Source organism: Chrysochloris asiatica, unplaced genomic scaffold, assembly GCF_000296735.1.
Source record: "Chrysochloris asiatica unplaced genomic scaffold, ChrAsi1.0 scaffold00022, whole genome shotgun sequence".
Lineage (NCBI taxonomy): Eukaryota > Metazoa > Chordata > Mammalia > Afrosoricida > Chrysochloridae > Chrysochloris > Chrysochloris asiatica.
The window spans coordinates 13,920,725-13,933,980 of record NW_006408540.1 but is presented as its reverse complement, the minus strand read 5'-3'; the positions used below and the strand labels follow the sequence as shown (position 1 = coordinate 13,933,980).

General features: G+C 39.8%; 2 pseudogenes; both read right to left on the bottom strand.

Annotated features, from left to right (window-relative positions):
* Nucleotides 1-4,069: 4,069 nt before the first annotated feature.
* On the bottom strand, nucleotides 4,070-4,285 carry LOC102837534 (annotated as a pseudogene).
* A 766-nt stretch (nucleotides 4,286-5,051) lies between these two features.
* Nucleotides 5,052-13,256, bottom strand: part of LOC102837158 — a 55,743-nt pseudogene continuing 47,538 nt past the window's right edge.

Sequence of the window (13,256 nt, the reverse complement as noted above, 5' to 3'; positions counted from 1 at the left end):
CACAACGACTTTTTATTGTAAATGACTGAAGATTTACAGACAAGATCATCTGTTTTGCATTCAATAAATCATACACTGTGTTTCTTCTCAATGATTGCAACCCCCTCCATGAAGCAACAGTTTTAGCCCCCTTCCTCCCTGTGGATCCTATTTCCATTCCACCTATCTTCCCATCCCTTCTCAGTTTTGACCTTAGGTAAATGTTGTCATTTTTATTTTGAATGATTAAACCATTCCATGTTGAGCCTACCTTGCTAGTGTTGTCCCCTCTATAAGCCTGTCTACTGCTTGGCTGAAAATTGGACCACAAAGGTGAATTCCTTTCCTTACCTGAAGGGTGGTCAAGGGCTATAGTCTCAGGTTCCCCCAATCTCTTTTTGACCAGTAAGCCTGCCCCCCCCCTTTTTTTTTTTTTTTACTAAATAGCTTTGAGTTGTTTCACTAAGTATATATGCTTTCAGATAAAATTTACCGTAGTCTTGAAGGATGATAGAAGAGGATAGTGGGGAAACAGCAGTAAGAGCAAAGGCAGAGAGGTTGGTAAATTCTGATGACTTTCCTCTCTAATTTCTAGTTGTATGAATTCTTAATCTGCATAGATTATACATGTGTATTTTAGGAGTCCTGGTATGGTGCTGTATGATCAGCACTGGACTGTGAACCACAACGTTCAAACCCACTAGTTGTTCCTCGGGAACCGTATACAGGGTCTCTATGAGTTGAAACCGACTCGATGACACTTAACTGTAACAACAACAATATGGGAAATGTCTGTCGAGATGAATGCAAGTAAATTCTAAAGGTTAAAATAAGTTTGATATTTTTAACATTTGAGAAGTTACAGAAAGAGAATAGGGTTCTAGAGTGAGACTATACTTAAATCTTGACTTTAAGTTTACTTTTATTAACAATGTGGTCATGGGCAAGTCATAAATTTTGAACAACTGCATGTATCACATAGGTAACTATTTTACATGATTCTGTGGGTTGTCTGGGTGATTCTTTAAATCTGAAAAGGCTCAGCTGGAGTAGATGGTCTAGGGTAGGTTCACTCAACATGGCTTGAGGCCTCTCTGCTTAGCATGTATCATATACTTCAGGAGACTAACCTGTTTCAGGGGTATCAGAGGGTTCCCAGCAGCAAGAGAGGACTAGTTTCTGTTAGGCTTCACTTTTCATGCCTCTCCTTGTACACATTTGTTATTGTTGGCCAAGTGTACTTGATGGGTAGAGAAGACTGCCTCTTGATGGGAGGAGAGGCAAAGTCATGATGAAAAGGGGCTTTCATAGAGAGAAGTCTGAACAGATTGGTAGCCATTACTGCACTGGTTTACCACATCCATTTTTTAACAGAAAAACTTCCGAAACAGTGAGAACAGGCAGTGCAAAGACCCTGAGGTGGAAAAGTACTTGTTGTGTTCATTGAACAGCAAGGAGAGGTCAGTGTGACTAGAAGGTAGATCAAGCAGGAGAATGGTAAGAGGTAAAATCATAGAAGTAAGGTCTTGGCATCCTGGAGTAAGATCTTGTAGACCTGTAAACAGTTGTAAAAACTTTTATTTTGTTTAACATGAGGAACCATAGGAGAGTTTTTTTTTTTTTTTCTTACGTTTATTTTATTGTTGCTGAGAATGTGTACAGCAAAACCAATCTCCCACCTTCTGCAGTACAGTTTAGTGACACTAATTACATTGACTTGTGCAGTCATTCCCATCTGCCTCTTCTGAGTTGTTCTTTCCTTATTAACATAAACTCACTGTTCCTAAGGTTGCTACTTAATCTTTTGCGTTTCTGTTGTCTATTTGATCCCATTAGATAGTTCTTTAAAGAGCATAATGTTAAACTATTGATTGAATTTTAAGATGACTTTAGGGGATTTCAGGTATTCATATTTCCCCACCCCCATGGCTCTAGAGTGTCTAGAGTCCATTAGAATTTGAAATTCTGTTCTGCATCCCCCCCCCCCTTTTGATCATGCTGCTTCTGTGGAAGTTTGATCAAAATGTTCAGTAATGGTAGGCATTTGTTCATGGAGACAATTAGTCACACGTTCATTCTCTTCCTGTTCATGTCTTTTCTTCTTCCTCTGTTATTCTAGGTGAAGAGACACCAATTCTTGCGCCTAGGATGGCTACTTGCTAGTTTTTTAGACTTCAGGCTCTACACAACAAACTGGGAGATAGAACAAAAGCACCAAACATGTTATTAGGCCAATTAACTTGGAAGTCCCTTGAAACCATCACCCTAAACCTCCAAACCAAGAAACCAAATCCCATGAGGTATTTAGTTGTACACAGCAGCCTCAGCAAATACTTTTTTTGTTGTTGTTTTTTGTCATATATCTATCACACAAGGAGCTCTGGTAGCATAGTGGTTACGAATCGTACTGCTAACCTCAAGGTCGGCAGTTTGAAACTACCAGTGGTTCCGCGGGAGAAAGATGAGGCGTTCTGTTCCCGTAAAGATTTACAGCCTTGGAAACCCTGTACAGGGTTGCTATGAGTCGGAACCGACTCCATGGCACATAACAACAACAACAACAACATCTATCACTTTCCAGTTCAACTTTTTATATGTATTGACAGAAATTAAGATAATCAACTGATCAACCTTATTCTTAATTCGATTTTCCAGTACAGATTACCACCGTTCCCTTCTGCTCCTGGTTAACCATTAATAAACCTTGCACTCTTTGCAGTTGCCTTTTCTTGGTTTTGTGTAAGTGAAGCCAAACGATATTTTTCCTTTTGTGATTGACTTATTTCACTCAGATAAGTCTTCAAGTTCCATTTATACTGTAGTGTGTTTCAAAACTTCATTTCTTCTGCTGGCTGAGTATTATTCCATTATAGATACTTGTATGTACCACATTTTGCTTATCCATTCATCTGTTAATGGGAATTTAGGTAATTTCCACCTTTTCGCTATTGTGAATAGTGCCGCAGTGAACATTTGTGTATAAGTCTCTGCTGTTTGAGTCTCTGCTTTTAAATCTTCTGGGTATATACCTAAAAGTCGAATTTCTGAGTTATATGGTAGTTCTGTTTTTAGGTTTCTGAGAAATTACTGTACTGTCTTCCAAAACAGCTTTACCATTCTGTATTTCTACCAGCAATGGATAAAGATTCCAACTTTTCCATACCCTCTCCAACATTTCTTACTTTCTGGGGTGGTTTTTTTTTTTTGTATTTTGTGTGTGTGTGCGTAAGTCATTGTGTGTGCGTAAGTCATTGTGGTTTTGATTTGCATCTTCCTGATGGCTAATGACCAATAATCTGAGCAATTTTTCCTGTGTTTGGTAGCCACTTTAAGTTCTTTGCCCATTTTACAGTTGGGTTGTCTTTTTGTTGTTGTCAAAAAAGTTTTTTTTTTATGTGTTTTGGTTATTGCATTCTTGTTGGGTATACTGTTTCTGAACATATTCTCCCAGTTGATAAAGTCTTTCTTTTTTTTCTTTTCTTTTTATAATGATCTTATTATTTATTTCACCAATGATGATCTTGTCACATTCTTGAATTTTTATCAGTTCTCCCATTTCAGTTTGTATACCTCAGAATTACAAGCAACAATACAGATTTAGAAAGATTAATAATTGATGCAAAAGACTATATGCATTCGACCCCTGTATTCATTGCTGAGTTAATCCTGTTCTGAAACTAGCAAATTTATTATGCCATATTGTAGTTCTCTACAAGGTTAGTTTCAACTTATTGATAGAATAAAATGATATGAAGATTTCCAGTTACACTGAAAAGGACAGAAAAATAAAGTCACTGGAATATAACTAGAACATAATTTAAACTGGTTTAGACATATGGTATGTGTGACACAAAGCTTATGAGCTATAATTGCATACTATTACAATTACAGTGACAGGTAACATACCTTCCTCAAATTCTGTCATGGATTTATCTTTTCTTAAAATGCCACTTCAGGTAATTTAAACTACTTTTTATCATAGAAAACCAATAGTTGAATTCCAATGAAACAAAAAAAGGAAGCTTTTGGCTTTTTTAGAAAAGAGGCAGTCTATTCCTTTCCTGAGCCTTTAATCTTCAGGGGGAGCTGCCTATGGCTTGCAGCGCTGCACAAATTGAGGATATAAACACACGTCTTAGATGTGATACGTATTGAGAATCCACGTTAAGAATCATTCCAAACCCAAGCCATACCCTCCATGAGGACAGGTAGCATATTTTCTCTGATCCGTGTACCAGTAGTAAGGAGTGGGGTGAATCCCTTCTCTTTTGTAGCCTGCCAGCATCTCGTCATTATCACAGGTTAGGCATCAACATCTCCACTCCACCGTAAGGTGGGAATCCTCAGGCCAGTGATGCATGTATAAGGACTTGATCTCTACCGGAAATTGACACAGCAAGATTGACTCATTAATGGTGTCTGTCATCAGGTCTCTCAGGCGCTTTGGGGATATCATTTTCAAATTCATAGAAAGTTCCATCTTTCTTCATATTGTGTTCTTTTCAGCCACACAGTGGCATCTGAATAGTTCATCTGTTTAAAAGACTGCTTGGGGGGGCTTGAAGTTCGGGTACAGTTCATATACTAAGCTTGCTGCAGGGGATTTCAAGACTTTGTCCACTATATCACAAAGCAAGTCCTCCAGTCGGTTCAGGAGCTCCTCAAAGGTCAGGAAAGGGCACTCGGCTTCAACGTGGGTTTACTGTGCCAGGTGCCCTCGTGTTCGGAATTGCTCAGCCCTGTACGACTGTGCCAGGCAAAATACATCCTCAAGCACTGGGAGGCAGGTCTCCAGGTACAACTGGGAGGACTGTGGCAGGAATGCCTCATCCCCAAAATAGTCCAGCTTGAAGAGCGTGGCTCTTCCTTCTACCTGCGTTTGTCCTAATGTTTGAGGGTAACCTCACAGGGTAACCCCTGTCAAAGAATTGATCTCTAAAGCCCCTCGTGATCAGGATCTTGGACATGTTTTCTCCTCTGATCATCATGTGTCTGTGGTTGAGCTGGATGGACATCAACATCAGACTCCTCATTGATCAGGTTATCGGTTCCTCCAGCAGAGGCCAACCCAGTTAGTTCCCAGAAGTCACATCTCTCTGGGGTGAGTCAGCATTCCATACACTGTGACGCTGCTCTCAGTGGACAGGACCATTCTATTGTAACACTGACACCGCTCATCCCACAGAACACACTGGGCATAACCTGCCCCATCACGCAGCACCAGGAACATGAAATTCTTTCCTTGTCTTCGCAGCCTGTGGACCCAGTGGAACACCTTCACTCTGACCTCTGTATGTTTCTTATGTGTTGATCTTCACAGATTTGGGCTCTGGAAGACTGGGATTATTTTAAATGATAATCTAGGTTTCCTCCAGGTTTTTTCTCTTCACAAATTGTCTTCTGCATCTTTCTTTTCTCAAGATTCAGTCTTCCTTTGTTCTCTGTGCCACAGTTTTCAAATGTTTTTCATCTGTGATTCAGAAATAACATCCCACCTCTTGTTTCCTTTTTGTGAATCTATGTAAATGGTAGGAAATGGTTCTTTTCCTACTGTCATCAAAGCCTTTAGACCTGTTTTGAAAGGTTTCTCCTGGGTTCCATCACCAGTTACATCATTTCCCTCTATATGGGAAATATATATATAAAGCTCTCCTAGCACCCATCCCTGCAGTTACCCTGGTCACCTCCAAGGGCATGGGATCCAACGCAGCAATAAAGTCTTTTGACAAACAAGTTTCAAAATGTTATTTTTTTTACTTGAATAAAAATTTCTATTTATTCTTTTGCTATTTGTGCTTTAAAAATTTATATTAGATGGTAGCATAGTGGTTACGAATTGGGCTGCGAACCGCAAGGTCAGCAGTTCGAAACTACCAGCTGTTCCACAGGAGAAAGATGAGGCTTTCTGGTCCTGTAAAGATTTACAGCCTGGAAACCCTGTGCAGGGTAGCTATGAGTCAGAACTGACTCCACGGTGTGTAATAACAACAACAAATCCATTTTCAAAAGCTATGTCTAATAGCATTACCCTTGATTGTTTTTTCTTTCTAAGAATATTGTTTTACTTAACACAATTGGGTCCTTAGTGCATTTTGAATTTGTTTTGGTGTGTGGTATGAGGCACGCACCCTCCAGTTTTCCCAGCACCATTTATTGAAGAGACACCCACCACCCCCACCCCAGCCAAATGGATTTAATTCTTTTGTAAAAATTCAGTTGAACATAGTGGATTTATTGCTGGGCTCTAAATTAGATTCCATTGGTCTGTGTGTCTGTTATTATACCAGTAGCAGGTTGTTTTGATTACTGTTGTTGTTAAGTGCCATCAAGATTGGTTTTGTTTAGCAAATATTTATTATGTGTACTGTGGCTTAAAAATGCTGTTATCAAAAACAAACAAAACTCCAAACCCGTTGATATTGAGTCGATTCTCACAGTGACTCCTGTAGTTATATGTTGTTGTGTGTTGTCAAGTCGCTTCTGGCTCAGAGCAACCAAGTATAGGGCTTTGTTGTTGTTAAGTGCTTTGGAGTCGATTCCCACCCATAGCAACCCTGTATAGGGTTTCCAAGGAGTGACTGGTGAGCTTGAACCACTGACCTTTGCTCTCTGATGCATTATTAACCCACAGCACCACACCAGGAGTCCATTTTACAGGCTACAAATCTTTATGGGAGTTGAAAGCCTTTTTCTTTTCTCCTGTGGAACAGCTGGTGGAATTGAAACCACCTACCATGCTTTTAACAGATCAACATGTAACCCACTACACCAGTCTGATTCATGAACAGAGTATCTTTCCATTTGTTTGAGTCTTTTAAAAATCACTTCCAGCACTATTTGATAGTTTTTATTGTGTAAGTCCTTCACGTCCCTAGTTAAAGATATTCTTAGGTACTTTATGCTCTTTGATACTATTGTAAATGGAATTGTTTTATTATTTTTCCCTTTATGTTTCTCATTACTGGTGTATGGAAACCCAACTGGTTTTTATTTGCTGATTTAGTACCTTGTAACCTTGCCAGATTCTTGTTAGCGCTTGAAGATTTCTATATATATAAAATCATATCAATCATAGAATATACTTTTTCTTTTCCAACCTTTATATCTTATTTCTTTTTTTGTGTTACTGCTCTGGCTAAGACTTTTTAATACAATATTGAATAAAAGTGTTGGAAGAGTGGACATCCTTATCTTGTTATCCATTTCAGCATAACTCAAAATCACTGCCATTGGGAACTCTAGACTTTGTCTCATAGGGACCTAGGGTTTCTGAGACTAAAGCTTTATTGGGAGCAGACATCATCTTTCTCTGAGGAGTAATTGATGGATTTGAACTGCTAATCTTGCAGTTAGATTCTCAACATCTAACCTACAGCACCACCCAGCCTGCTTGATTTCAACATAGGAGATTTTTTAAACAGAGGCTTGATCAAGGATGATGACTTTTAAAATGGTTACCTTGGTGGCTGTTTGAGACTTTGCTGTAGGGAGGCAAGGGTGGAAGCATGGAGACTACTGATAATTGTGGGTATCATAAAGTCCCTTTTTGAGTCATAATGACTTCTTATGACAGAGTATGTCTGCCCCATAGAGTTTTCTAGGTTATAATCTTTCTGGGAGTAGATGGCCAGGCCTTGCTGCTACAGATATACTGAGTGGATATGTTTCATCACCTTCTGAGAAATCTACTATAATAATGCAGGGGAGAGATGACAGTGTCTCAGAGTCGGATAGCAGCAATGGAGATGAGTGACAAATGATGAGAGGGTTCTCTGGATAAGTTTTTTTTTTTTTTTTCTGGATAAATTTTGAAGATAGAACCACAGCGTTTCCCGATGGAGTGTATATGGGTATGTGACTTTAAGGGAAGACGAGTCAAGGTTTTTGATCTGTGCACGTAGACATGTCAAATTGCTATCAAAATGAATGGTGAAAGCTGCATAGAGTAGCTTCTGTGGGGGCTGATCAGGAACTCAGGCTTGGGCATGTTAAATTCGGAAAGAATGTCAGACATTTGAATGGTGTTGTCAAGTTGAATATAAGAATTTGGAGTTCAGGAGTGAGACCTGCAGACTGAAGTTTGAAAACTACAATTTTTTTTTTAGTATCAGAAGCTGTTCCCTCTTAAAAAATGCAGAACTTTACTGCTATGAGAAGCTTAGTTCTCTGAAGGACTACAAGATCCTGTCTAACTAATCTATACCTAGAACTTGGACAAGTCAGAAAAGTGACAAGGGCCTTGGCTTTTTGTGTCATTTAGACTTACAATATAGAAATGACTTGAGAATGGTTTGGACTTTGTGGAAGAGGGAAGGACAAAAAAAAGGTTTTCATTGAGTCAGTATTTAGTTATTCAACTTCCGAAGGTTTTTGTTAAGCAAATATATACTAAATGTTTGTTGTGGCATAGAAATGCTGTCAGACTGAAATAAATGGCCAATGATGCAAGTAAGCAGATGATGAAAATAGAATGCTCTTTAGGTATTCAGGTGTAAGTCAACAGGCAGTTCTTCAAACAGAACAAGGGGATACTGCCTGATTTAAAATCAGGAAAGGTGTGTGTCAGGATTGTATCCTTTTACCATAATTGCTCCATGTGTATGCTGAGGAAATAATCCAAGAAACTGGACTATATGAAGCAGAATGTGGCATCAAGATTGGAGGAAGACTCATGAACAACCTGTGGTATGCAGATGATACAACCTTGCTTGCTGAAAGTGAAGAGGACTTGAAGCATTTACTAATGAAGATCAAAGCCTATAGTAAATAACACAAGAATCTTCAACATAAAGAGCACAAGCATCTTCACAATTGGACTAACATACAAATAAATGGAGAAAATATTGAAAGTTGTCAAGGACTTCATTTTACTTAGATCTATAACCAACACCCGTGGAGATGTCAAGAAATCAGACAGTTAATGCTTTAGGCACATTTGTTGCAAAAGGTCTCTGTTAAAAAACAAAGATGGCACTTTGAAGACTTAAGGTACATGTGACCCAAGCCATGGTATTTTCAGTTGCCTTATATGCATGTGAAAGCTTGATATAGTGAATAAGGAAAACCAGAAAGGAGCAGCTGGTGAATTTGAACTACAAACCTTGCTTCCAAACTGACCTTGAGGTCAAGTGCTTATCCTATGGCATCACACCAGCACTCCGATTATAGTTTATTTGAATTATAGTGTTGGTGAAAAATATAGAATACTACCATGGATTGCTAGAAGAATGAGCAAATGTCTATTGGAAGAAGTACAAACAGACAAACAGAATGCTCCATAGAAGTGAGAATGGCAAGACTTCCTCTCACATACTTCGATGGCACCTAACATCAAGAGGCAAGAAGAGTAATGAAGCAATCTATTTACCTTTGGGTCCTCAGACCTTATCAGAATGTTTTGCACACTGTATCAGTGCATACATGTATGTATGAATGAATAAACAATGTGAGTCTGTTAGATCATAATAAAACCCAGTGGGAGCACAGAGGAGAAAGGGATCCGTTTTCCTGTTAATGACGGAGGGAGGAGAGACTCTTCTCAATTCACTGGGTCAGGAAAGTAGAGTGAAAAAAATATGACACTCTCTGAGCTAATAATAAGTTCAGCAAAGCTAGATTGCAGGGTGTATGTTACAGGTGGAATGAGTAGAGATCAGGCTAGTAAGATAGCCCAAAGTCAGGATGCAAAAGTATCTTGTGTTGAAACAATTTGTAGCTGCTGTTAGCTGTTGGAAGGTTTGTTGGTGTGTATGTATGCTTTGGAGTCCTGCTGTGGTGCTGTAGATTAATGCACTGGACTGCAAAGTTGCTTTGAATCACAAGGTCAGCGATTCAAGCTCACCAGCTGCTCCTAGGAAACACTATACATGTTCCCTATGGCTTGGAATCAACTTGACATCACTTAACAACAACAATATATGCTTTAAGAGGAATATTGTTAAGGGCTGTCAAGTCAGTTCCAATTCATAGTGACCCTGTGTATGGTTTCTGAGGAACAGCTGGTGGTTCACAGTTCAGTGCTGTGAACCATACCAGGAGTGTATGTAGGTAAAACCATTTTCCAGGGTGGGTAAGAGTAAGGAGTTACACGGAGTTCTGATTAGTGTAGTGGTTACAAATTGGGCTGCTAATCTCAAGGTTAGCAGTTCGAAACTACCCACTGTTGTTCAGGAGAAAGATGAGGCTTTCTGTTCTCGTAAAGATTTACAGCTTTGGAAACCGTATTACACGATTGCTAGGAGTTGACTCCACGGCACATAACTAACCAAGGATTAAGGAGTTAGAATTAGTATTATGGCTAGGTTTAGGCTAGGCCTAGGACTTTGTTAAGTGTAGGGCTTATGGTTAGGGTTAGGGTTAGTTTTAAGGGTGGGGTTGAGCTAGGGTTAGGAGTAAGGCTTGGTCTAGTTTTAGGGTTATAGTTAGGTTTATTTGTATTTATTTTATTTTTGATACCCTACTTGATTTTCTCTTCATTTAGAAGTTCTATAACTATTATTAAGGAATATATATACATATGTATATATGGAATATTAATATAACTGTTAAATAAGGAAGACCATAGAAGACTTGATGCATTTGAGTTATGGTGTTGGAGGAGAATATTGAAAGTGCCATGGGCTGCCAAAAGAACAAACAGATCTATGTTGGAAGAAGTGCAGCCAGAGTGCTCCTTGGAGGCCAGGATGGCCAAACTTTGTCTCTCATACTTTGGACATATTGTCAGGAGGGACCAGTTTGATAGGGTGGAGGGTCAGAGAAAAAGAAGAAGACCGCCAATGAGATGCATTGGCCAAGTGGCAGCATCGACGGACTCAAGCGTGGCAACAATAGAGAAGTTGGCCAGGATTGGGCAGTGTTTTGTTCTGCTGTGCATAAGGTCGCTATGGGCCAGTACCGACTTGATGGCACCTAACAACAACAACAACAACAACAACATAACTATTATTACTCCCTCTTTTTACTATTTGGTGAAAGTGCATGTTGCAAACTGGCATCTTTGGTTCCCTGTTTTCAGTATTGTAGGTTTGTTTTACTTTGTTTTTGTTGTTATTAGGTGCCGTCGACTTTATGCACAACAGAACGAAACACTGCTTGGTCTGCACCAACCTCACAATTGTTACTATGCTTGAGCCCATTGCTGCTGCCACTGCACCATTTGTTCTAGTTGGGGGGTCTTCCTCTTTTACGCAACCCTCCAGTTCACCAAGCATGATGTCCTTCTCTAGGATCTGGTCTCTCCTGATAATGTGTCTGAAGTATGAGAGATGAAGTCTAGCCATCCTGGCTTCTAAGGAACATTCTGACTGTGCTTCTTCCAACACAGATTTGTTTGTTCTTTTGGTGGTCCATTTCTTTTAATATTCTTCTCCAAAACCATAACTTAAATGTATCAGTTCTTCTATGGTCTTCTTTATTCATTGTTCAACTTTCACATGCATGTGAGGTTATTCAAAAGACCATGAGTTTGGTTAGGTGCAACTTAGTCCTCAAACTGATATCTTTGCTCTTCATCACTTTAAAGAGGTCTTGTGCAGCAGATTTGCCCAATGCAAACACATTGTTTGATTTCTTGACTACTGCTTCCATGAGGATTAATGGTTGATCCGACCGAGTAAATTCAAGTGAGGATTTTGTTTTCTGTACATGAGGTGTACTGAAGACTGTGGTCTTTGATCCTCATCAGTTAAGTATTTTAAGTCCTCTTCACTTTCAGCAAGCAAGGTTGTATCAGCTGCATATCGCTGGTTATTAATGAGTCTTCCTCCAATCCTGATGCCATGTTTTTCTTTACATAATCCAACTTCTCAAATTATTTGTTTAACATACAGATTGAATAAGTATGGTGAAAGAATACAACCCTGGCACACACCTTTCCTGATTTTAAACCATTTTGTGTTCCCTTGTTCTGTTTGAACAACTGCCTTATGGTCTATGTACATGTTTCTCATGAACAAAAGTAAATGTTCCAGAATATTCATTCTCTGCAATGTTGTCCAAGCTTACCATGATCCACGCAATTGAAAGCCTTTGCGTAGTCAATAAACCACAGCTAAATGTCTTTCTGGTAGTCTCTGCTTTCAGCCAAGATCAACCTGACGTGAGCAATAATATTGCTTGTTCCACATCTTTGTCTGAATCTGGTTTGAACCTCTGATAATTCCCTCTCAATGTACTGTTGCAGCCATTTTTGAATTATCTTTAGCAAAATTTTTCTTACGTGTGATATTAATGGTATTGTCTAATGATTACCACATTTGGTTGGGTCAACTCAGTTTGAAATAGGCACAAATTAGTTGGTCAGGTAACTGTCTTCCTGGCATAGATGAGTACTTGAGTGCCTCCAGTATTGCATCAGTTTGTTGAAACATTTAAAATTTTTAAGATTTTATTGTGAGGTTTACATGGAGAACATCAGCTTTACACTCTTCCTGTTGTATTTCCTTTCATTGCAATGATTACCATCCCCTCCATGCATTATCAAATAACCAAAGGGTACACCACCCAGGGCCCCCCACTGGCTGCCAGCACACAGCCCTTCTCCCTCCCTGAGTCCAGTGCCCATAGCCGCTCCACCTGTCCACATCATAGTCTCTATCTCCATCCCTGGCATCACTGCCTCTCTGGGTAGGGCCCTGCTCTCCATTCTTCTCGCTTGATGGTCCCAGGGACCTCAGCTTCTGCTGCAAAATCAATCACTCCCCTCCTTTTGTCAAAAAAAACATCTACCTCTAGGACTTGTGAAAAAAGATGGCAGATCAGGTGGAAGTGTAGTGTCGAGCTCTGCCGAGAACAACACAGAATACAGGACCAAGAAGGCTCAGGGAATGGTCCCAGTATTCTGAACCACATATAAAGGAATATTTAGAAGGTTGGGAGACTTACAGCTGGGGCGTTTGTGACAGAAGCAAGAAATCCATTGCTTCCTGGTTTGGGACGCTCAGCTGCTCCAGGATTTGCCATTTTGTGTGGGGCCAAGCGGGGAAAGGATCAGAGCAGCCACGGACGCCTGATAGAGGTGTGGACATTCTTTTTTTGATATCTTTTCGTTGGTCCCTTGCTGTCTGTGTACCTCCATTCTGTTAACTATAGGGGTGCCTGAGCTAGTGGATACTCCAGCCCCACCCTTGAGGGTTCTGCATAGATCTCCTCAAAATTTAAAGAGACAGTATCCACTTTAAACCAAACGGCCAACAGATACTCAGCCCCAGCAGGCCTTGAACTTTTCTTGTTTGCTTTTTTGTTCTGTTTTTTTAACACAGGAAAGAGAAGGAGAG